Genomic DNA, 25,242 nt, shown 5'->3' with positions numbered 1-25,242 from the left:
TACGGATTTCGATAGGTTGTACACTATTTTTTAACACTTTCAGAGATGCTCATTCATATTTATTTCGCGCTGTAACTGGTGTTATTAAGGCGGAAGAGAAGATCACGTGCGCTCTGCGCTGCTTCTCTAGAGCTGAGCTGCCAGAGCGATCTCGCCACAGCGCCAAAACGGTATTTATGTTTTTGAATTGCGTAATAAAATGGACTTAATTTGAATCTGAGACTTTGTTTCATATCAATAATATCAAAGCACAAAGATTAGTGCGATTTATTGGATGGGATGCACGCAACAATGTTACATTCATTCATCAACTGAAAACAGGATGACTAATCGATTCTTGGGATTTAAGAATCGATATCGTTTCGTAAAAATGAGAATCGATTAAAATCGAGAAATCTATATTTTTTACCCAGCCCTAGTAACGGTAAACACAGCTCCGCAAAATGGGGCTTGACAAGGGGGCGTTAACAATTGATGCATAGGCACTGACATTATCCAATCATAACAGTGGGTGTTAACACTGAACTCTTAAAGGGGAAACACCCCCAAAACAGACTGTTTGAATCAGAGCATGAGAAACAGGGTGGGAAAAGGTCATAAATCACTCAATTTTAAACCTTTTTTTGTCCAAAAATCTATAGTAATACTATAATTGCACCTAAGGGAACATAATAAAAGAAAAGAAAAAACCATGTCATGACCCCTTTAAATGTATCGTTTAGGTAGAATTAACACAAAATTGTTCATTTACAAAAGCTTGATTTTTTTAATGTGTTTTTTGTTTTTGATACAATGATCTCTTTTGACCTGATTCGAAGTTTGTAAGCGATTTAAATATTTAGGATTAAATATTTTTACATAATTGACTTGTGTAACTTATATAGGTAAGGTAACACAGACAACTCTTGATGTTATAAACTAAAAATAGCTAGACACATTAATTTTTTTTTCTCCGTGTAAGTAATTAATAAATGTATTAAATATTTTAACATTTTCCTTTATGTCAGTTGTTTTCTCACAACATGCTACTTCTTGCTTAATAGCAATATAAGAGTCACATGACCTCAGCATTTGCAGGAAACAAATGTTCAATAATTTTATCAGAAATGTGGCCCACTCACAGCTGCTTCCCTTATAGTCCAGTCATTTTATGAAAAAAGGTTGAACAAATTACAACAGAAGCAGACTTAACTGATTTGGTATCCTCAATATGTCCTGAGTAAGGAAAAAAAAAGCCTCGAAAAATCCTATTAGGGGAAAGTTTCGAAAAAGACCCAAATATAGCCTATTCATACGTCTATACTTCTTTTTCTTATGTGAATAGGGTAAAAATTTTAACCTTTAGATATCACCATTAAAATTACTGTTGAGTTGATTACTTACATCAAGACAAACAAAAAATGTATTACAAGTTTTTGAAATTGTTTGTTACCATTGACAAACTCTTGAAAAATATATTGTTGAATCTTGTTGACATACAGTAAAATACTTAATGTTAGGGTCTGTATGGAACCCATTTAGGCTACCCATGAGCATTAATACGTAGAGGCAGGAAGAAGTACTTTAGAAACCAGCCTTTATTAATTTTTAAGAGATTGGGTTTGAGGCTGGGTCTGTGGGGCTGTTTCTGGGGGACGAGTGTGTATAACTTTGAAAGAAAACATCCCGCTTTCTGTTTTGAGTGTCTTCGTTCGGAGAGAGCCAACAACAGCCAATCGCAACAGGAGGACATCATTCACGGCATAGCAACCAATCAAAAGATTTTCAGAGAAGCTGCGATATGGCATTTGTTAACAGCAAGGTCTGAGCCCCGCCCCTTAAAGGTGCCCTAGAATGTAAAATTGAATTTATCTTGGCATAGTTAAATAACAAGAGTTCAGTACATGGACATGACATACAGTGAGTCTCAAACACCATAGTTTTCTCTTTCTTATTTAAATCTCGTTTTTGAAAAACACCCGTGAAAAACAGGCGAATCTCCACATAACACCGACTGTGACGCAACAGTTGGGATCATTAATATGTACGCCTCTAAAAATTTGCATAAGCCAGCCCATGCTCAGTGCCAGGCGGAACTGCACAGCCGAATCATCGGAAGTTCTGCAGGTGAAGAAACAAGCGAGGATCATAGAGAAAATGGCAGATCTATCTATAATCTATCTATAATCTATCTATAATCGGATACCGCTACAGTTTAATTCGAAGTTGTTAGTTGCTCTGCCCATTTCACCGCGGACTGTTTTTCTAACCTGGAACAATATCAATATCTCTCGGCGTCTCAAACGGACGAAGGGGGCAATTTCAACTAACGTTATATTCCCGCAAGCGGTAAGTAGTGATTTTATTAACGATAATTTACACTGTGTTATCTAGATCCAGCGCGATATTGTTTTTTCCTCGAGAGACATCGTGGCTTGCAGACGAGCGAACGAAGCATGGCAGTTGCTCAGTGTTTGGATGTAACTACAAATGAACACAAAAATATTTTTTTAGCTCCTTCATCCGAGCCTCTGGAGAACCAGTGGGTTATGTGAATTTCTGATGTGTAATTGTTCAAGTCCAGACAGATAATCTTTCTCTCAAAGTTGTTCAACACTGTTTATGCATCAGTAAATCGCGTTGCAGTGATAAGATCTTCATTCACGCGATCGACAGGCTGTCATCTGCTCAATGCTGGAATAGATCTAAATACTTAAAAAACTTATCATGATTCGTTAATCCCGATAGCTGTAATAGTAAAAACGTATAATCGCTGTAATAGTAAATGTTTTCCAGATAGCTCTACATGTAATGCCAGATATTTCATATGCAAGCATGTCAGCCAATCACAGCAGTGGGCGTTTACACTGAAGTCTCACAGCAGACACGCCCCTTCAAACAGAGTGTCCAGATCAGGGTATGAAATCAGGCTAGGAAATATGCCTTTTATTTCTAAATTATAACAAATTTTGATCTAATAAACATTCTAACATTATAAGGGCACCCCAGGAAACATTATAAAATAATAAAATAATCCATTCTACGGCACCTTTAAAGTGTTAAAACTGACTTGTGTGCGTAAAGATTTCAGCTGCGCGTGTGTAGAAAAGAACTCGAGCGTGTAGAACCTGTCAGGACTCGCGGCTGTTATTTCTGCTTGCGAATTGTTAATTTGTGCGCACAATCATATTTTTTGTCCTCCAGTTTGGGATTTGAGAATTCTGCATGTTTACATTTTGCGTGCTATCTTTGTCACGTTGCTCACACTGTTGTAATTCCCTTGCGCGCTGTGTTTATGCGCTTGCGCTGTTTTGTCCACCATTTGACGCCATAGGCGCGTGTCTACTAATGATGGGGAGGAGAGAGTGCTCAGTGCACACAGCACAGACGTTAGCCGAACAACTACGGAAAGAGAGAGATGGCAGATAAAAAACAAACGAGGAAATGTCTGCAGAACTTAAAATTTAAAAGAAGGCTTACGATAAGACAAGAGGTAGAACTCGTGTTAAGATCTGAGAAGCTTCCCAGCGCTGGAGAGAACTCAAGGAGCGGGAAGGCCTAACATCGGACGCCAGGTTTGCTTTATTTCTTCTTGATAGGTGAGTAACATTGTTTAGCACAGAACTAATACAGTATCTGCTGGACATTGCTTTAATATGCTTGTGTGTCATCTTTGCTTGTTTTTTCATTTGCGATATTATTTTTCATTCGATTCAACTATGAAAAAGACACATATAAGCCTGGCGTGTTTAAACCTCCTCTACTGTCTGTTTCAAGCGTCGGCTGCGTAAGTGTGTTTGAAAAGTAAGATTATATAATTCTAATGTTTGTGTCCTTTGGTTCCCCATTTAGTGATTGATATAACCCCCTAATTATAGTTGTAATATATTCGTTACTATGAATGTCGTGCTCATGCTATCGAGTTGATCTTGATAACTTTGTGGGTGTTGAGCGTCGTCTTCCACGTGAAACGGAGCTGAACCATTGACGTGTTAAAACACACATTACTACTAAAACACATTCGACATGGATTACCATAGTAACACATTGCTTTCGCTTATTGATGACATCATACTCTCGGCCGGCAGATACAGCAGATTCCGCCATAGCTGTTGCCTGGGTTACGGTCGGTATGGAAGTGTGGGGCGGAGCTATCAAATTAGGGGCGAGATCATTTGGGGGTAGGGGCGTGTTTGTTTTGGTGATTTTAAATGTCAACACTGGTCAAAAATGTTTTTCAAAAACTACTGATCCCACCTTTAAGCGTGTTTGGGTCTGTTTATGGTTTGTATTGACAAAAGTGATCAATCTTATTGGAACATTTTTATGCCAAAGTACATTTAATCTTATGTGAAAAAGAACAATAACACCAAAAACTCACAACCTTCAACACTATCACTGTGTCTATTGTAGGACGACACGCACCTGTGAAAATATAGGTTGGTTGTAGACACTCATCTTTTGGCAATAACAACAGCTTTATGCCTTCCAATGTCTCATTCATTCTGATTTCATTATTTTTTATGCTGATATTATATGATTTGCTATGTCCTGAAACCAGATAAAACATACATATTACAATACAATAATACAATGCATTTGTTGAAAAAAATACTCTTTAAAGAGTTTTTTGTTGTTGTTAAACTTAAGAATGTTTTATAAACAATATATACACAGGTTTTACCTTGCGAATTGTTGTTTAGCATGATGTCACTTAGTGTGACATACATGTGAAAATTCCCTTGATTTATCTCCCCAGCTGATACAGATGTCAGATTTACAGCTAGAAAAAAAAACAGAAATGACCTCAAGGAATTTGTTAGTTGTCACAACTGCTTTCAGACAATAAATATGTAACATTTACACAGTATACCTGGATTTGTTGATGTCAAACAGACTTGGAGTTTTGGGTCTTCTGAGCTGGCTGTGCAAATACAACATATAAGGCCACTAGGTAATGATGTTTACATATTAATTTTTTAAAGCAACATACTTCTCTGGTGTGAAGCACAACAGACGATCATCAGCCACAGCAAATTCTGTTTTTGTCGAGACATAATTCCCAAAAACAGCCTGAGAGAAACACGAGTTAAATTTTCTTTTCAACAGATATCAGTTATAAATCTTAAAGCATTTTCTTATTACATTGTTGAGATGTAAAGTCCACAGTCCAAGAGGAGAGAGAGTTTCATCCGTTCACACATGAAGCCGTACGATTAGGATCCTCAGCTCATCCGCTGGAACAATGACATATGGTTTATTTGCAAACATGCAAATCATTAAGGCTTTAACTGTAAATTTCAGTATTTGTTTATATTCAGGTTCAGTTTATCAAGTCACATTTGCTCACAGAGAACAATGTAAGTACAATTATATGTAATAATAGTAGAAAGAAGATTCCAATGAAAGCATAAACTTTATTAGTGGTTATTAGACAATGTTTAGATTATTCTGCTATAGTTAGATTCAGAGTCCCATACATAAAATGTCAAGTTTTAACCGTAAAAAAGCCTAAAAATCTAAAAACTAAATCTTATATGTTGTTTATAAAGTTTGTGTTTTCTCCTTTCAATAAATGGCGCTTGCTGTGATATTTTGTCACTTAACGATATTCACATATTTACACGTTTGACTCATTTGAATAAGTGTTTTTGGAGCCACTGAAAGTCCATCATGATTAATGAGTTTTATTTACACATTGTATTATCTTCATTACAATCACACGAGAGGCTCTCAGAGATATAACACATTAAAGCCACATTAAATAATGCAGAAGTCATTAGCTGATTTTGACAGTGTTTGCGTGGCAACATTTTGCTAAGCTGTTTTATCAAATGATCATGCAAATATCTGAATCCACAGGCGTGTGACTTTAGTTTCATCCCGAAGATGTAAATTTGTTTTCTAAAAGAGGTTCAGTAGTTTGTGTCTCTCTGACACGCATATGTTTAAACATGGATTATAACTCAATAAATCTAATGTTACTGATATTCAGCACAATTTAATCCTCCCACGATAACAGACGGTTTCAGAAACGATCATCACAGATATTTGACATTTGTTTTAAGTGATTTCAGTAAAGTTGGCCCTTTTTAGGATCATAATTTAATATAGATACATAATTTTAAACAGCACTCGCTCATTCAGAAGTGACATTTCTCTTTACGTTCTGATTTTGGTGAAAATAAAATCAATAAATTCCCCTTAAACAGCGACTGTACAAATCAGTTTAAGTAATCAGTCTTAGAAAGTCAGAGAAATTATTAAGATACGTCTTAATTATCGCTAATTATGAACATTTTCCACAGCATTAATTGTGGTAGAGCTTTCCGCATCATCGGAGAAACGACCTTCTACGTCTTATTGAATGTGGTAGTAATACAGGAAGAGGAAAAACCCTGAAAAAAGAGAAACATATTTAATCTAATTCAAATACATTTAAGAAATCATTAAAGTTGTTTGCATAATTTTAACTGTAACAAAAAATATCTTTGGGCCAAAATCTTTTTGTTAAATAAATTATAACTACCAACATTATCACCCTTAATCAATAAAAAATCATAAAAGAACATTTTAAAATAGTTATTTAAAGAAATATATATTTTATTAATTTTATAATGAACAATTTTGAATTACAAATCACTCATGAATTAATTCAAATATTTGCTCAAATCTGTAGAAAAAAAACATAACCAAATGTTTGCATCGCACATTTCGATTTGAAAATTTGACATTCGAATATTCATTTTTTGTTTTAGTTTTTTTGCACACCTGGCATCCCCCTCGAAACGGTTCTCATTCGCATTTGAATATGTTTAACACTATAAAATCTGACGAAATACAATACAATATTTTTTTTTTTACAATGATCTTATATAGCCTAGCCATTTTTAATAGGATGGACAGTTGAAGGAACCCAATCTCGTTATACATAATAAATATATTTGCTTCTTGGCCTACCAAAGTGTGTCTGCAACGGGAGTGTTCCCTGGCTAGAGCGCAGAACAGCGGAGTGTGTGTGTGTGTGTATGGACAGAAGTGCATGCCAGCCTGAGCTTGTGTTTTGGGTTAAGCTGCGTTGCTTTGACATTGTGGAAAATAGAATAATAGAAACAAAATGTATTAAGCTATTTACCCGTTATCAATCTAAATTAATCTCGTTTTTAATTTAACTTAATTTCGTTTTTCTTTATTTCAATTTCGTTTGTCTTTATTTAAATCTACCCTTTACTGTGTCAGTAATTTGTTAGTCAGAAAAATATTAGACTACCATATTAAAAGTATTGCTTAAGGTAACAGACCTGTGTGCGTTTTATATCACTAGTGCAGTGTCCATTATCGGAGCATATAAGCCCTGCCCGCGTGAGGTGCGCCGCTTCCTGCTCGCGTTGTTCTGTAGTTTATTAAAAGTTTATTAATTCTGAACGTCTCGCGTGTCCATCTATATTGCACCAAATGCGACACTGCACTCCCTTGTGAAGTCGATTGGATGAAAGGTTCTCGAAATAACCAAAATGCAAACGGACAGACAGACACTTAGAGATTCGTGCCTTTATTAGAGAGAAGAATATGTTCAGCCCCCTCTCTCCGAAGCTTAGAATATTCGATGTTCATTACTACCAAAGCTTCGCAGCTCAAAAAATGGTTTTCGGACCAGCCCTACACACAATCCTTCATGCAGGACCCGTGTGATTGTTTATAGGGATGCACTGATACCATTTTCTCAAAAGCGATCGATTCAGATCCAAACCGATCCAAAATACTGAATCGGCCGATACTGAACCCGATCTGATACCAATGCTGTTTTTTTTCTTGATCATTGAAGAATATCTTTACCTATGTGTGTGTGAAACTGATCAAACTTTTATGTTAAACACAATCCACTAAACACCAGGGATGTTGCTAGACCTATTTTACAGAGGCTTTAGCCCCCAAATAAATCAAAATATCAGTCAACAGGACTCTAGACACATTCTTCCCACTGGTTGCACTGGTGCATCTTACTTTCTCAGTTGGTCCCACCGACTTACAATTTTGTCGCTCCCTTTTTTTTTTATATTAATTATAATGAACTTAGATGAATAGCGCTTTATGACAGATGTATCAATTTTATTTCCTTTTTGTATTCAAAATATTCACAAACTTGTCAGCTATGTAAAAAGCTGAAGCTCCACTTCATAATCACTGCTGCGCAAACTCTGGCTCTGAATAATGTAATTGGCAATGACCATTACTGGGATATTCTGGCTTCATTTTTGATGTTCTCTCAATCTTTTTTACAGTCTATGAGCAGCACACAAATAACTTATGTGCATCCCAGGTGCAGAATGATGTGCTTAAAGCAATATGACAATAATACTAGTGTACAGTGCTGCATATTGAAAAGTTCAGGGAGTATCTGGCATGAAGCGCTACAGGCGATCATCAGCCACAGAAAATTCTGCTTTTGTCGAAACATTGCCTAATTTCCAAAAACAGCCTGATAGAGACAAGAGTTGAATTTTCTTTTCAACAGATTAGTAATAAATCTTAAAGCATTTCTGTATTTCATTCTTGACATGAAACGTCCACAGTCCAAGAGGAGAGAGAGTTTCATCCGTCCACATTGAAGCCGTAAGATTATGATCCACAGCTCAGAGCCACCGAAACAATGACAAAGATAATTTGCAAACATGAAAATCAGGACTTTTTGGGTTTCATCTGAATTTCAGTATTTTCGGTGTCTTGCATTTTCTATAACCAAATATGTTCCACATCCGTGTGTTTGATCAAGGAAATATCTGAATCTACAGGCATGTGACATTAGTTTCATCCTGAAGATGTAAATTTGTTTTCTAAAAGAGGTTCAGTATAGTTAATGTCTCTCTGATATGCATAAACATGAATTATAACTCAATAAATCTAACATCACTGATATTCAGCACAATTGAATCCTTCCACAATAACAGACGGTTTCAGTAACGATCATCACAGATATCTGTCTTTTATTTTGAGTGATTTCAGTAAAGGTGCCTTTTAGGGTCATAATTTAATGTAAACAGTTCTCACTCATTCAGAAGTGACATTTGTCTTTGGTGAAAATTTTATGATTTGGTTAAAATACAGTTTCCTCTTAAATAGCAGCTCAGTTTTTAGAAATCAGTGTAAGAGACAAAGACACCTTAAACCTTAATTATTGTAACGCTAGATGAAAATAAGCAGGCATGAGAGAGAATCTAAATCCAAGGAAGTTTAATAAAAACACAAGGGAACAGGGTAACAGAAGGGAACTAAGCAAACTCATACAACGACGGACAAACCACGAGTGAAACATAAGCACTATACACAGACAAACGATCTAAACAAGATAACAAACAGGCGTTGTTTAATGGGAAACACCTGGGGAACTAAATCAACATGATAAACTTCAAAGTAAAGCACACAACAGGAAATAACAAAGTCCACAAGTGCACAGGGAATATATGACTATTATGCTAATTTTAAATATTTTCCACAGCATTAATTCTTGATTGAACGATGGTTATGGTGGAGCTGGAGCTTTCTGGATCATCAGAGAAATATCCCGCAACATCATTGTGAATGTGGTGGTAATACAGGAAGAGGAAAACCCCTGAAAAAACAAACATAAATAAGAGATAAGAGAAACATGTTTTATCTCATTTAAATACATTCAATATATCATTAAAGGTGCAGTATGTAATATTGACAGCTAGCGGTTGAACTGGGTATTGCAGTCCAAATTCAAGATATTGGAGAGGGTCTATATTATTATTATTATAGGTCTCTATACAAAGCATAGGCTCCTTTATTTAAAATGGCGCGGCAGGATTTTGAACAGTAGCTGGACGTCGCGGACAGACGTTGAGTGGCGCCGCCGGTATGTGTACACTCATAGAAAACAATGTGTTCGAAGACATGACGCGGCGCTGCTCTTCTCGTCTGGTGTGTGACGGTGTTCAGTCAAACCCTGTCAGAAGGCGGTCGACCACCGGACAAGGAAGTCACGTAGCTTGATAAACTCACAGGTATCGCACACAAGACACGTACTGACTGAATGTTGAATTTGCTTAAAATATTCATTCCTACTAGTAGCCTCGATACATTAGCAAACTAATTTTAGCTAATTTCTTACCTATCAAGGAGAAAATTAGCCAATTCAAAATTTATTTTGAAACCTTTGAAAGTCTCCATCTCTCAAGCGCATCTCCAATATTTATACAGCTTTTATTAGGCCTATACTTTTGATCATCCAGCTTTTTAGGATGGATAGACTGTACGATTTCTGACCCTTTTCGTTTGCCGGCTTCCATGACTGAAATACGCCGTTTCCCGCAGCGTCCAAATATAATTGGGTAAACTGGCAGTGGGCGGAGTCACACAGACCAAAACAAAGACAGACATTCCGACACGGAACGCATATTTTCAAAGGAGAATAACTAAATGAATAGCATTGTTTCTCAGAGAAACAAGTATGTGAACTTAGCATGTTTCTTAAATATCTGCAAACATATTATGGTATGTTTATGCTTTAGTACAGTCAAAAACTTACATTCAGCAGATTTAAAGTTTTAAAAATTGTTTAATGTAACCAAAAATAAACTTTGGGCCAAATGCTTTTGGTCAAATTGATTATTTCATTAGCTGCAATTAAAAACCCTTATAATCAATAAAAATAATAAAATAAAATGAATGAATGAATGAATAAATGAATAAATTATATTTTAAAAGTAATAATGTAAAAATATTAATTTAATAAAATAATAATTATATATAAAATAAACAATTACGTATTTAAAAAATCACTCATGAATGAATTCAAATAATTTACTGAAATATGTTGTAAAAATAGAAGCATTCTACTCAACCAGATGTAATGATGCATGTGATTGTTTCTCACCCTGAAACGAGTTCAACACGGTGAAGATGTAATATGAGGGAATGAGCATCGGTCCATAACTGAAGAACGCCACAGCCCACGTCAGGCCGAAGAGCAGGAACAAACTCAACACCATCATGAGCTGCTTTCTGAACATCTTCCTCTTGCCGTCAGCCGCTTTTATGCGTCGGGTTTGGACAATCTTAGTGACGATCATGATGAAGATTCCTGTTGTGAAGATGAAGACTAAAGCGTAGTAGCCAATGTTCACTATGTAGTGAATTAAAGGATCTGTAATCCAGCACCTATAATTAGAAGAGAAGAGGCAATGTTGACATGTTGAAGCTTCTTTATTTCATGCATTTGTGACATCAGAACAACTTACGTTCGTGTGGTTTTTCCAGATGTTGTGTTTATAATTACTGCTTTATATCCTCCTAATGAAACAACAGCTACAATTATTGGAGCCGGAAATGCTGAAAACACAGAGACCAGGGTTATTATAGTTCCCTTTTGAATAGAATCTTTGATGCTGTGTCAGGGCGGTGACACTCTGAGAACGCTTCCAAGTGAACCGGTGTCTGAAGCATGTGTATACACAGCAATTCAATTGGCTGAGAGTATGGTATGATGACGTGACAAAGCGCATCACCGAGATCCCAATTAGATGCCTGAAATGCATGTTATCAGCTTCTATGTCTTCAGGAGCTGCATGTCTGTTGAGTGCGTGTGTGTGGAAATAATATTGTATAGTGTGTGTGTGTGTGTGTGTGTGTGTGTGTGTGTGTGTGTGTGTGTGTGTGTGTGCGTGTGTGTGCGTGTGCGTGTGCGTGTGCGTGTGCGTGTGCGTGTGCGTGCGTGTGCGTGTGTGTGTGTGTGTGTGTGTGTGTGTGTTTAAAATAAGAATAGGTGTTAGTCTGTAAAGATGTGTGACGCTGTTTCTCGCTTCATGATGGACGACTCGCACGATACGTGTTATGTGAATTCACTAGTTCACACTTACAAATAAGTCAGATAGAAATAGATGCGTATTTGGCGTGCTGTCCGAGGAGAGGGCTCCGGGCTCGGTATTCGGCCCGAACCCAGAGTACTCCCCCCTGTTCCTGGCTGTAAAAGATTGAGCCAAGAGTGAGGAGTCGGGGTGGTGGAGGGATGCTGGAAAACTGTCACGGAGTATTAGGTGAGTTGACAGAGTGGATATATATATACTTCTTGTCATGCTGATTAGGGTAGACATAATTGTTTGATGACGAGTAGATTGGATTGATTATTTGAATGTGCTCCTCCCGAACTTTGTTTATAAAACATCATTAGGTGAGGAACACACATTGCAAGAAATTCAGCATGTGCAAGCTCTGATCCCACTTGGCTCTCTCCTCAAGGGATGACAGTCAAGTCAGTGCACTCGGTGACTCGGGTCATGAGGATCGCAGGTTGAGTTGTTGGAAGCAGAGATTGAGATGTGTGATGAAGCCCTGTCTCTTGCTCTTTCTGTCAAGTCAGAGCTCCCCGTTTTGGATTTTGAAGCTTGCTCTGCGATTTCTTCAGATCCAAACGAGAAGCTCAAGCTGTCTGCGTCTGATCCTGAGGGTTTAGGTGTAGGCATTCAGGAGGGTGCTTCAGCAGAGTAGTCTACACAAACTGCTGAATTTGAGGATCTGCTCAAGGTTGTTACTCGTGCTGTGGCCAAAATTAAATCTGGAAGGGCCTGATGAACAGAGAACGGTTGTTTGTTCCAATCTTGATGACCGCTTTCTTACATCATGCAGAGAGCAACCTCCCCGCCTTCATCTCCTGTTCATCCCGGATCTCCACACAGAAGAGTCGAGAATATGGAAGAATCTGTATTCTGCTCATGTGCATACCCATACCTCATTGACATACTCTACAGTTGTTGGAATGCACAAGCAAGGGTACGGGGGCAATGCCAAAGGTGGAAGAAATGCTTGCCGACTATTTCTCCCCTTCAACCGCATCATCGTGGAGAAAGCCTCTGTCATGTACCAGGCCTCCCACAATGCCGTCAGGAGATAATCCTGCCAACCCCGCCACCATTGATGATTTGGGAAGCAGAGACACCCAGCGGGTTATCCGCCCCATCCTCGCACGATCTATCTTTAAAGGGATAGTTCACCCAAAAATGAAAATTCTGTCATCATTTACTCACCCTCAAGTTGTTTCAAACCTGTATGAATTTCTTTTTTCTGCTGAACACAAAAGAAGATATTTTGAAAAATGTCTGTAATAATAATAATAATTTGTTACATTTGTCTGTAACCAAACAGTTGATGGACCCCATTGACTTCCATTGTATTTGTTTTTTTTCCTACTATGGAAGTCATTGGGGTCCATCAACTGTTTGGTTACCGACATTTTTCAAAATATCTTCTTTTGTGTTCAGCAGAAAAAATAAATTCATGCAGGTTTGAAACAACTTGAAGGTGAGTAAATGATGACAGAATTTTCATTTTTGGGTGAACTATCCCTTTAAGGTTTATTTGTTGTTCCCTGCTAGTCTTCTGAATCAAGGTCCCGCACAGGTTGATACAAAACCAATTTTGTATACTATGATGGAATAAAGTTCATAGAGTAAACGGTGATTCTCATAGTATTGTGTGAAACAATTGGGTCAAGAGGTTCCCCTACCCAGGGGGTATGTTCCTCTGGAAAGAAAATTATGTACATTTTAAAGTTAAATCCTTCAATCTGGTGCACTTTGAGAGTTAAAAATTAGAAGCTCCAACGCATGTTCAGTGTGTAAATTGAACAAATTGAACAATAGCCTTTTTATTGTAAAACAAATGCACTCTAAAATAAATGAAAATTAATATTTTATAAGGATATAAATTTTACTTTACAATACAGTAGAATTTTTCTATTGTCCTAATTTATTCACACAGACATAAACCCTAGAGCTTTTATTTTGTCGGAAGCTGCAGTTGAGCTTTTATTTGGGCAGAAAACTAACCACATTTTCAGTGAAAACAGGTTTACAATCAGTGAAATGCTGTAAACATCTGCCCAATTTTTTTATTATTTTTTATTATGCAGAGGTGAAAATAAATCGCAACTGGTTCCCACTACGTTCCTAAATGCATGCTAAACTCACAGCACATGCAGAGATGGAGTTCACTGCATTCACTCACTGTGAAATGAGCCATTCTGAGACTCTGAAAATACCAAACACGGTTCACGCAGAAGCTAAAAGCAGGTTTAAAACTTGCCCCATTGAAGTCAACAGGGTGCAAATTTTAAAAAGAGGATAACATGGTGTAGGCAACACCGATTTTTGTCGTTGTTCTCTGTATTGACAGCACTCCAAATTTACAAAAAAATGAGCTCAATGTTAAAATTGACTGGAGTTCTCCTTTAAAAATATATCTAAATTACGTCATATGCTCTCAATGACAAATGCGGAACAGTTAGTTCATGCGTTGATGACGTCAAGGCTAGATTATTGTAATGCTATAATGGGTGGTTGCCCTGCACCCTTAATAAACAAACTACTAGAGAAGCTCGAGTTCTTACCAGAACCAGGAAGTATGACCACAATAGCCCAGTTCTGTCAACACTGCACTGGCTCCCTATTAAACATCGCATACATTTTTAAATATTGGTGATTACTTACAAAGCACTAAATGGTTTAGCTCCGCAGTACTTGAGCGAGTTCTTAATGCATTATAGTCCGTCACGTCTATTACGATCTCAAAATTCTGGCCAGTTGATAATACCTAGAATATCAAAATCGACTGCTGGCGGCAGATCCTTTTCCTATTTAGCACCAAAACTTTGGAACAGTCTTCCTAACATTGTCCGGGAAGCAGACACACTCTGTCAGTTCAAATCTAGACTAAAAACACATCTCTTTGACCTAGCATTCACATAATACATTATAGACTTTTATAATTCAATGTTAGGTTGCATAGTTTAGGTCAGCCAGAACCAGGAACACTTCCCATAAATCCTGATGTACCTGTTACATCATAAAAAGGATGGCGTCTACGCTAATATTAGTCTCTCTGTTTATCCCGAGGTTTACCGCATTCCGCTGGATCCAGGACGGAAACGGATCTAATGAAGGATCTGCGCCTGGACGCGACGACAACACAGTCCTGAAGTGTCAACTAGCCTCTCCCCTGTGAAGGCCTCCTTCCCTTCCCTTTACCTCTGTACAGATAAAATGCTGTCGGGATAATTCCGGTTCACGTGGCTACGTGGAAGCGATTAAAAAATTCTGTATTATACATTTTTCAAGGCTTGTACCTTTTTCATGGTTTGCGTTCTCGAGCCACTAGGCACTGTTTTGTGCAAGTGAGCGGCCGGATTGCATTAAGGGTTTTCTGTTAGAACAGTTGTGTTAGCGGCCCCTAAGTTAATAACTAATGATCGTTGCGACGGAAGTGAATCAATCAACTTTAGCTGGACAATAACTTTATTCTAGAGCTGCTGTAAAGCCAAACAATCTCTGTTACTTTAATTTCCTATTATCAATGTTAAGCTGCTTTGAAACAATCTAAATTGTTAAAAGCGCTATATAAATTAAGGTGACTTGAATGTATACATGATTTGCCTTAAAGCATATTAAAAACACCACATAGATATATAAACAATATTAAAACCTTGATTTTCACCAGAGGGGGACTTTGAGTAATCCATGTGACTCCAGTGGTTTAACCTCAGTTTTATGAAGCAACGCAAGGGCTTTGTTTGCACAAAAAAAGATTAAACCACTGGAGTAATTAATGACAGAATTCTTATTTTTGCCAGTGTAACAGGTGGTTTCTCCATGTAACTCACTCCAGCCGAACACGGTGATCTTCCTCATGTAGTTTGTGATGGTGATGTTCTGTCTGATGAGCCATAAGTACATATGAAGAGCTTGAATGAAGAACCAGGTGAATGTAGTCAGCATGGAGTAATGCATGAGCAGCGCTATGAAGACACACGCAGCCTTGTCTCCTGTGTTGGCGACGCTCTCGTTTGACAAAAAGGATAAGTTCAGGAGAAACAAAGCCACAAACATGTTCATCAAGATCTTCGTGGCTTGATTTGATCTGTCATCTCTATTAAAATATAAAAACATGTTTTCGTTATGTGCATTTATGCATTTAGCAGACGCTTTAATCAAAAAGAGGAACCAAAGCAATTGGTCAAAAAATCTTACAGAAACTGTTATATTTTAAGATATTCTACCGTAGGAAATGCAGGAACAGAGCGATGGACAGAAAAAACATGGAGATGCCACAGCTGATATAAGAGATGAAGCTCAATGATTCTACATACGCCGCTGTGATGTTTGGATTATCATCTGGAGGACAGATCTGAAAGAACAGAGAAAACACAACAGAAACATCCCTTTTAACCCCTTACTTGACACCGGTTGCTGCTCATAAGTCATTCTGGATAGAGACATAATCATCGTATATTTAAAAAGCTGACACTTTGTAGTTTACAGCTCAAGACTCAGAAACTGTTATTAATATGGAGATATGGAGATATTATGGATAATATGGATGAGATATTATGTATAAGCTTAAACATAAAAATTTTAATATTAGGAATGTAATATTTTAAATGTATAAAAATATTATATACATGTGGTATAACAACTTTTAACCACAATTCACGAGTTCACACTTACAAATAATCAGATTTATTAATCAGAGTAAAGTAGTATGTGTATTTGCCGTGCTGTCCGAGGAGAGGGCTCTGAGCTCTGTATTTTGGCCTGATCCCAGAGTACTTCCCAAAAATTGCAAACCAATGCGGGACAGCAGCCAGGAACATTACTGTCAACCCCCCAAATATTGTGAAGTACAAGGCTGATGGTGCGGGGAGATAACACTGCTGCGGCAGTTGAGAAATTAGCCAAAGAAACCGAGCTCCTGCAGGAGCGGGGAGATAACACTGTTGTGGCAGTGTAAGAACAGAGTGGACTCCTGCGTGAGCTAATGGACACTGTTCAGTAAAGCTGTGTGAACAAATAAACTGGAGCAGACGTGAGGGAATTCATATGCGTGTGATATTCTATTCAAACTACGGGTTGGACAAAATATCAATAGGGAGAAACATAATTTTCCTCCGTGCGATACAAGAATCGATACGCTGGCGCCAAATATCACACTTCGGTACCAGTGACAACACTATTGCCAAATTAAGAGTGTGATGTTTTAACATGCAGTGAATGTTGAACAACAATAACCTGGGGACGTCTGCAATCTTTGCATGTAAAGGGGTTAAACCCTTTGTTGTTTATTAGCAAGAATCAAATATTTACATTTTTAAATCTTACTATTTGTATGACTTTAGTCATCTTTTACAAGTTCACCAGCATATTGACCCTGATATTTATGTCATGGGGTCTTTAAATGAAACACTGAGAAGCTTCTGACCATCAGCACTGCAAAGAACGCCAGATGTGAACACGAGCACTTTATGGTGTTACTGTTGATTTTTACTGTCTCACAGCCGGACGTCGTCCATGCAACATTTCCTTCAAAGAAAAGAGAGAGAGGAATGAAATATATCAAATAAACGCTGATGGGAACTGATCAAAACAGCCATAAATAAATGTACCTTTGCCATCCCAAGAACTGCAGGACGCCTCACCGACCTGTAAGAACATTTTTATTTTGCTTTTACAGTGTCTGATTAATAATATATTATATATATAAAATGTTTCAGAACAAAACCTTCATTTCCAGATCTTTCTGTTTAAAGAACATTTCTATATTGTTGGTAAGGTTGGAGATATTGGCCCACATCGTTATTCCATAAACCTCATTGTTCAAAACAGTGTAATTTTTAGTTTCATCCTAAATAAGAAATAGAGCAAATCAAATATAAACATGTGTGAACACAATAGATCAAGAAACATTTGTTAAAAGAAAAGTTCAGCCAAAAATGTCTCTTATGCTGTTACATTTTTACTGGAACACAAAAGTAGAATTTTTTACTTTTCAAACAACAATTCATAATCGCAAAGAGGATAAAAAAAAACACCATAGAAGCAGCATAACAGTAGTGGTTGTGACATAATTTACTAATATCTAGCTCTTCTTTACAAAGGAAGAGGTCAAGACATTTGTGTCATAATGGAAAAGATATTAGTGTAAATGTATCTGGTGAACTTGGCTGAAAATATTTGGGTAAACTGTCCCATAATTATTCATTAAAATGTTCATGGATTTTTTTTTTATTTTTTTTTTTATTGTGAGTACCTTTTCCATGTTTTTGAACCGTAGAACTCCAAGTAACGCAGATCCATGGTTTTCCAGTCGTGATTTATTAAAGGCCTCGCTGGGAATCTTTACAGACCAGTGAATGTCTGTCTTCAGGTCACTTTGACAATCAGTAACCTGTGAAAAAAGAATTATAATAATAAATAAGGAATCATACCATGTTTTATTGTTTCTCAAGTCTTACGTTTATGCTGTCCGGATCTGAAGAGTAACATGTGTCTCTGGTTTCTGTGTTCTCGTCTTGTATGTGAATAAGGCCAATAACATCCCCCATGACAATCCGTGCATTGCTTATATTGTTGTTTCTCATCTCTTCCATCTTAGACTCCAGTTTGCCCAAGGCATCTCTGCAAAATTGAAAAATCACTCTGTATTCTGTCATGTTAATTTGAAAAGTCACTGGTAACCACACACTTACGATGCTTTTGAGGGATTAATAAATCCATCCTTGTCTTTTAGATCATCTGTAGTTGGATTGTTAGTTGTCTCAGATGATGTGAAACTGGTAGTTGGATTAACATTATTCAGAATTCCTGTAAAAGGGAAGAGATGGAATTATTACAAGTTTCAATATAATCTAAAATAGTCTGTGGTTGAACCATGATCTGCCCTTCTCAGAAACACATTACAGCGCTTACAGGACAATTAATATTCAGACTTCATTCAAACAGCTTATTTTGTTGATTATTCTAGTCTAAAGTGTGTTCGGATCTTTTTATGGTTTGCATCGACAACAGTGATCAATCATAGTGGACAGTGAAACTTTTTTGTGGAAAGTACATTTAATATTATGTGAAAAAGAACACCACCACCAACAACTCATAACCTTTAACACCATCACTGCATCTGTTGTAGGACGACACGCACCTGTGAAATTCAAGGTTGATTGCGGACAATTATCTTTTAGCAATAACCACAGCTTTATGTCTTCAAACGTCTCATTCATTCTGAGTCCTTGTCCACACTAATACGTTTTCGTTTGAAAATGCATCTTTTTCTCTGCGTTTTGGCCTTCCGTCCACATTGAGACAGCATTTGTTTTTTGTTAATGAAAACAAACCTTTTTGAAAGCGCTCTCCCAAGTGGATACATGTGAAAATGCTGTTTCCGTGTTGTAGTGTGGACTGTGAAACCGTATTTAAAAACGATGATGTAAGTTTAGTCATATGACGCATATTGTACCTATAGATATTCATGTTTATTCCATTGTGCCTGTTACGTGCTGTTCACTTTCACACTGTTGCTCAAATATTCTACTTTGCACACTCTTCATATCACAGTCCTGCAAAGATGACAGAATTTACTCACATTTGCTAAGCATGAGAGCAGTTTTAGCGTTTTAGACCAAACATATAATGGTGACTGAGTGCATCCTGGACGCTTCAGTGAATGAGGAGATATTTTGCTAAATAAAATCTTGTCAGAAGAGTTGCGCGATAACTTTATTATAAATTCTTTCCATTTGTATCATCTCATTGAGCTTTTGTGAGGTTTTACACATGCGCTGTTAGGTGAATTTAGCGTTTTCAGGAGTTTTACAAAAGTTTCTCATCCACACTGAAACATTGGAAATTCAAATGCATTAATGTAGATGTAGCCGGACTTCACATGTTTCCCCTCATGGTTTATGCTGAAATTTTATGACTTGCATTGTCCTGAAATTAGCAAACAAAATTATTGGTATTCCTTCCCCTAATTTATCGGATAGTGTCTCTACAGAAAACATTGTAAGCTCGCGCTCGAGGCAAAGTATTTTTTTATTAAATGCAATACATTTGAATATGTATTCTCTCGTTATTTCATCTGACTCCATAAATGAAAAGGTTTTTGTGATATCTGTGCATCATTAAATGTGAGCGAATGTTTGACTATTCCTTTTAACTCTTTAATGATAATAATGCCAAAGTCAGTTAGAATAATCAAATGTAACAATTTATTATGTCAGGTAAATGTATCATGCCAATTTCATAATCAATTCAAAGATAATCGATACAAAACATTAAATGCTCTGGAATAGAGAGAAGATGCAAACCCAACATTAAGATATACACGAGGCTGAGAGATCTCACTCTCAGCCTCACAGGCTAATCTGAGGTACAGAAAGGCCCGGAATCCCCTGCTGCATTCATTGGCGGTTCTACATTGAATTACACCCTGGGCGAGACCCCCTTCGAGCGAGCGAGACCCCCCTTAATATCTTATGTCATTTTACTACTTTAGTAAAATAACATTATGCATCTTTTTTTAAGAAATGTTTGATATTTGGACTGGAAACAAGAAAAAAAATACTAAGTAAGAAAAGCATTTTTTGCAATGTAATAACTGAACTTGTAACAGTTTTGTTGCAAAGCACAATATTATGGTGAAATTAGATCTCGTGTTTGAGTTAAAACTGAATAATTGTTAAGCATAGCAAGAATCATAGCAATCATAGCTAACAAATAAGAGTTATACCCACCAATTAATATTGCCCCTTCATTCATGACATGGATACCGTAATCATACAGAGAAAACATAGTTGCATACCTTTATCTTTCACTCGTTTCTAAATTGGGCACCTGATGGCTTTGACCTTTCTTGTCCATCTCTTATTTGGCACTCGACATCGACAATCAACAGATTTCCCCTGATCCCCCCATATCAACTGTCACTCACGAGTCACGACCAGAAGTCAAGGCTAAACCAATTCACCTTGGTGGTGGTGGTGACCAAGTAATCGTTTTGTATTGCCTATGTTTGTTAGCCATTCAGACAATTCAGAAAAACTAAAATGTGCAGGAAATATAGAGGCCTGTATTTATAATATTATGAATGAAATGTGCGTTATTTCAAAGAAAGTCGAGGTGTCACTTACTTAGATAACTATATCCCCCGTTCCCCCCTCTTGTCCGTTCCATTTGGAAGAGACCCAGAGGTGAACTGTCATCCGCGCCCGCGCCTCCGCGCCCCTCCCCTTTCCCCTTCTCAAACAAACCGCTTATGTGCACGGCATCTTCTCACATTCTCAGCAAGCAGGGGCGCCTGCAGCTGCAGGGGGCGCAAATTTGCCAATTCCCCACACAGTGAAATGATAGATAATAGAAAACCGCTTTGCGGCGCAAATTATTATTTTTTTTTCTGCTCGTGCCGGCGGCGCCCCCCAAAAAATGCCGCCCCGGGCGATTGCCCGGTTCGCCCGTGCTAAAAACCGCTACTGGCTGCATTTCATTATATAGTCAGGACCTCTTTCAATTGGAAACATCTTTTAACAATGGAAATTCGCATTCAGAGGTTACACCTTTTGGGGTTGTGAGACCATTTGCCAGGAGACCACCTTCCTTTGTGTGCCAGTTATCCCTAAACTCTTAAAAACCTTATTACCTTTTGTTTTCCTTATTTGGAAATGAGACATTTGTACCAGTCACAATGAGACATTTCAAATGATACCAAACATGAAAAATACTCTGTGATAATCATTCACATTAAACTATATAGTGCACGAGGGCTAGTTCAAATATTAATTTTCATAGAGGTCCTTTGTCCTCTCAGGGTCTGGTCGCTCTTCAACTAGACTGTCCGGCATTTTGTAATTCAACTCAATTCTTACAACATTTTACATTTGTTGAAAAATACTCTTTAAAGAGTTTTTTTTTTTTTTTGTTGAACTCAAGAATGTTTTATAAATAATATATACACAGGTTTTACCTGATAGAGATGTCAGATTTACAGCTGGAAGAAAAACAGAAATGACCTCAATGAGTTTTTCAGTCATCATCACAAGTGCTTTCAGACAACAAATATGTAATATTTACACAGTCTAATGGGATTTGTTGATGTCAAACGGACTTGAGATTGGAGTCTTCTGAGCTGGCTGCACAAATACAACATATAAGGCCACTATGTAATGATGTTTACATTTTAATTTTTTAAAGCAACATACTTATCTGGCATGAAGCACAACAGACGATCATCAGCCACAGCAAATTCTGTTTTTGTCGAGACATAATTCCCCAAAAAAGCCTGATAGAGACACAAGAGTTGAATTTTCTTTTCAACAGATATTAATAATTAATCTTAAAGCATTTCCTTATTTCATTCTTGAGATGTTAAGTCCACAGTCCAAGAGGAGAGAGAGTTTCATCCGTTCACATATGAAGCCGTATGATTATGATCCACAGCTCAGAGCCGCTGAAACAATGGCAAAGATAATTTGCTAACATGAAAATCAGGACTATTTGGCTTTCAACTGAATTTCAGTATTTTCGGTGTCTTGCATTTTCCATAACCAAATATGTTCCACATCCGTGTGTTTGATCAAGGAAATATCTAAATCCACAGGCATGTGACATTAGTTTCAACCTGAAGATGTAAATTTGTTTTCTAAAAGAGGTTCAGTAGTTTGTGTCTCTCTGACACGCATATGCATGAACATGGATTATAACTCAATAAATCTAACATCACTGATATTCAGCACAATTTAATCCTTCCACAATAACAGACGGTTTCAGTAACGATCATCACAGATATCTGTCTTTTATTTTGAGAGATTTCATTTACATTACATTTACATTTATTCATTTAGCAGATGCTTTTATCCAAAGCAACTTACAAATGAGAACAATAGAAGCAGTTAAACTAACAGTAGGACAACAATATGCAAGTGCTATGACCCTTCCCAGTTTAATCTAACTCAGTACAAGTGTTAATTTGTTTTTTTAAAGAATAGAATAGAATAGAAATTTCAGTAAAGTTGCCCTTTTTAGGGTCATAATTGAATGTACGTACATCATTTTAAACAGTTCTCACTCATTAAAGATTATAAACATATAACATCATATAAACATTTGTCTTTGGTGAAAATTGTATTTAAATTTTATGATTTTGGTTAAAATACAGTTACCCCTTAAACAGCAGCTCAGTTTAAGAAATCAGTCTAAGAGAGAAAGACACCTTAAACCTTAATTATGCTAATTTTAAGAATTTTCCACAGTATTAATTCTGGGTTGAACGATGGTTATGGTGGAGCTGGAGCTTTCTGGATCATCAGAGAAATTTCCCGCAACATCATTGTGAATGTGGTAGTAATACAGGAAGAGGAAAAACCCTGAAAAAAAACACAAACAACGGTAAGAGAAACATGGTATTTGGTATATTAAGTTTTATTGCATTTATTTCTGCAAAACAAAAGGCTGATTTGATAGGAAGATCGAGCTGATGTGCAAATAGTTCGGACTATGTGCCAATATGTAGTTCATGCAGTGATATTTGTGTATATTTTAAATGACAGACCTATAGGTTTGGATGTTTTGTCAATGGCATTTATTCCTGCAAAACAAAAGGCTGATAACTTGCTCTTTGTGATTAAGAAGATTGAGTGAATGTAGATAATAGTTCCGGTGGATGAAGGGCCTCTTTCGAGCTAAAGCCCTTATAGTAATGTGGCCCTAAACGCGAGTACTGTCTGAATGTTGAATATTCTTAGAATATGAATTCCTGCTAATAGCCTGGATACATTAGCAGACTAACTATAGCAAATTACTTGCCTATCAATGAGAAAATTTGCAAACTCAGCTTAAAACCCAGAAAGGTTTCAAAATGAATGCTGTGTCCATCTCTCAAGTGCATCTCAAATATTTATACAGCTTTTATTATACTTTTGATCATACAGCTTTTTAGATGGATGCCGAGGCTTTTTAGGACGGGTAGAAGGTTTGATTTCGGACCCTTTTCATTTGCCGGCTTCCATGACTGAAATACACTGTTTTCTGCCGTGCCGAAATATAATTGGGTAAACTGGCAGAGGGCGGAGTCACACGGACCAAAACAAAGACAGACATTCCGACACGGAACGCACATTTTCAAAGGAGAATAACTAAATGTATTTCATTGTTTTTCAGAGAAACAAGTATGTGAACTGATGTAAACGCATGTTTCTTAAATATCTCCAAACGTATTATGGTATTTTTATGCTTTAGTACAGTCAAAAACGTACATACAGTACCTTTCAAATCATTTGCAAAAATAAACTTTGGGCCAAATGCTTATGGTCAAATTGATTGTTACAATAGCTGCAATTATAAACCCTGATAATCAATAAAAAGAATAAAATAAAATGAATGAATAAATAATATTTTAAAAATAATAAAATATCAATTTAATAAAATAATAATTATATATAAAATAAACAATTATGCACAGATAAATAGAAGTATTCTACTAAACCACATGTACTGATGCATGTGATTGTTTCTCACCCTGAAACGAGTTCAACACGGTGAAGATGTAATATGAGGGAATGAGCATCGGTCCATAACTGAAGAACGCCACAGCCCACGTCAGGCCGAAGAGCAGGAACAAACTCAACACCATCATGAGCTGCTTTCTGAACGTCTTTGTCTTGCCGTCAGGCGCTCTTATGCGTCGGGCTTGGACAACCCTAGTAAAGATAGTGATGAAGATTCCAGTCGTGAAGATGAAGACTAAGATGTAGTAGCCAGTGTTCACTATGTAGTGAATGAAAGGATCTGTAATCCAGCACCTATAATTAGAAGAGAAGAGACAATGTCGACATGTTAAAAGCTTCATTATTATTTCATGCATTTGTGACATCAGAACAACTTACATTCGTGTGGTTTTTCCAGATGTTGCGTTTATAATCACTTCTTTATATCCTCCTAATGAAACAACAGCTATCACTATTGGAGCCGGAAACACTGAAAGCACACAGAGACAAGGGTTATTATAGGTAACTAAAAAATATTAATAAAAACTAAAATAAAATCCTAAAATAACACTGATGGAGACAAATTATTTTGTTGAGTGCTCAGATGTTCTTTAAAGGAACGGCTCAAGAAAATGACAAAAACACAATAAAAGTATCATGACAGTAGTTCATATGTCTCGTCGTGCAAAATATATTTTCTTAAGTGAACACTATAATAGGTGGTTTCTCCATATAACTCACTCCAGCCGAACACGGTGATCTTCCTCATGTAGTTTGTGATGGTGATGTTCTGTCTGATGAGCCATAAGTACATATGAAGAGCTTGAATGAAGAACCAGGTGAATGTAGTCAGCATGGAGTAATGCATGAGCAGCGCTATGAAGACACACGCAGCCTTGTCTCCTGTGTTGGCGACGCTCTCGTTTGACAAAAAGGATAAATTC

The sequence above is a fragment of the Scardinius erythrophthalmus genome (assembly GCF_964197995.2).
Source record: "Scardinius erythrophthalmus genome assembly, chromosome: 19".
Classification (NCBI taxonomy): Eukaryota; Metazoa; Chordata; class Actinopteri; order Cypriniformes; family Leuciscidae; genus Scardinius; species Scardinius erythrophthalmus.
The sequence above is the reverse complement of the archived record's forward strand: the minus strand, read 5'-3'. Positions refer to the sequence as shown.